Raw genomic sequence first — 2,500 nt, forward strand, 5'->3', positions numbered from 1 at the left:
CCATAAATCGACTTTCCCTCCTATGCTCTGAGTTCCAGTATCGATAAGAATTCGAGTTCTTATTGTTCTTATGTTATGGTATGAATATACCATACCAATTCGTTATGTATGGATGATGGATGAGATTCCATGGATAGAGAGCCAGTTCCAATAGACTTATGGAATGTTCCCGTTCGTGTGCATCCAGCAGGAATTGAACCCGCAAATTTACCAATTATGAGTTGGGCGCTTTAACCATTCAGCCATGGATGCTTAACAGGGATCATCGTACATCGTAAATAACCAATTTTCATATAGAAAGACATATCATAGAAAAATGAAATCGAAAATATTCCGAGATGGCAAATATTCGGAGATGACTATGAAAACACCTCTCTGGATCCTCGAATTGAAAGAGAGATTGAGAGGGATCAAGAATCCTAATTCTCGCTATTTGGAATGGATCCAATTCTATTGAGTCTGACTCATAGTGATCATTTCTCTTTAGCAAAGAATGACCTTGGTTATCAAAGGATTGAACAACCGGGATCCATTTACTTATGATACCTAGTTGGCATTGATAACAAGGATCTAATGAATTATGAGTTTAATAGATCCTCTTTAGCAGAAAGACGTATATTCCTTGCTCATTATCAGACAATCACTTATTCCCAAACCTCGTGTGGGACTAATCGTTTTCATTTACCATCTCATGGAAAACCCTTTTCGTTCCGCTTAGCCCTATCGGGTATTTTAGTGATAGGTTCTGTAGGAACTGGACGATCCTATTTGGTCAAATACCTAACGAAAAATTACGATTTTCCTTTCATTAAGGTACGAGGGCTTCTTATTCCACAAGAACGAAAGCACCTTTTCATTCTTTCATATACTAGGGGTTTTTACTTGGAAAAGACAATGTTCCATACTAAAGGATTCGGGTCCATAACCACGAGTTCCAGTGCACTAGATCTTGTAGCACTTAGCAACGAAGCCCTATCCATTAGTATTCCACATAAGAAATCCATTCTAGAAAAAAATACAATTAGATTAGCTCTTCATAGACAAACTTGGGGTTTGCGAGCCAAGGTAAGATCGGCTCGGGATCATGGGACCCTTTTCTATCAGATAGGAGGGGCTCTTGTACAAAATAGACTTACTAAGTAATAACCCCATAGAATCTATCTATATAAAGATAAAGAGGCAATCGTGTCAGGAAGCGGGTTTTTCTTTGGCCAAAAGGTACTTCGAACTTGGAACGAGCATGAAGAGATTAACGAGACTTCTTTCTCTTTTGAGTTTTTCTGGCGGACCTGCCGCGCAAGATCTTTGGTCTTCCCCTGGAACCGATGAAAAAAAGTGGATCGCTTCTTATGTACTCGCTCAGAATGATTCTTCTCTATCTATAGTTCATGGCCTATTAGAAGTAGAAGGTGCTCTGGTGCAATCCTTACCGACAGAAAAAGATTGCAGTCAGGTTGATAATAGTCGAGTGACATTACTTCGTCGGTCCGAACTAAGGAATCTGTTAGAAATGTTTTGAAATGGATATTGTTCTCTCTTTGATCAGGGATTGCTATATGAAAAGAAGTGGAGTTTGAAAAAGGGAACGGAATGCTCAAACCGGAACTGCTAGAGGAACGAATTTTCAATAGCATAACTTGGGCTCCTAGAATATGGCGCCCTTGGGACAATCTATTTGATTGCAGGGTTTTGTTCCGAAGCAAAGATATCCGCGGAGGCCGGTTCGTTCGTCCTATTCTGATATTCAGGACCAAGAGGTACTGGATTCTCTTTCGGATAGGCCCTGAAAGGAGAAGAAAGGCTGAAATGCCAACGGACCTCTGTCTATTCTCTAATTCACCCGATCCGATAGTACCCGTTTTTGGAACGTCCAGTGCCAAAGTCACTGAATGGGTAAGTCACCAATCCAATCCCTTTGACAAATCGGATGTCATATTAGATATCATATTCTATATATATAGAAATATCATAGATAGAATAGACATATAGAATTTTTGGTCGGCAAATTCGAAGGAATCATTGAGTGAAAAAGGAGCAAAGAATGACAAAAGACGAGACTCTACTAGTCTTCACTCTTGTGGTTTCCTCTTCCTCGGTTTCTGTTTTCTTATTCGGGATCTTGCTTTTCATGGTTCTCATCTCTGCAACTCGCGATTTTCGCGAGAGAACCAAATCCAAGTTGGTGAAGATCATGATTTGGGCTGGCACGGGGATCGTTTGATCGATTTCCTTGATTTGATCGCTACTTAATGGGCGTGCGCTCAAAGGATACAAACAGGGATTCGCAAACAAAAAGGGGAATTCGTAGTCACTTTTTCCTGTCGCGTAAAAAAAAAGTCTTTACGCGAGAGCAATAGAGGTTGGGATACATCTATCTCTTCTGAGCAACCTCTTTTGGATTCTTAAGACCACCCTTGCAGTAGGATACCATCTGCTTTGGGTTCTTTATTATCTCCTTCGAGGGATTTTTAGGATCGTTCAGGCTATATATATTTAGTCT

Source organism: Triticum urartu, unplaced genomic scaffold (genome assembly GCF_056163025.1).
Source record: "Triticum urartu cultivar PI428250 unplaced genomic scaffold, HENAU_Tu73 scaffold99, whole genome shotgun sequence".
Lineage (NCBI taxonomy): Eukaryota > Viridiplantae > Streptophyta > Magnoliopsida > Poales > Poaceae > Triticum > Triticum urartu.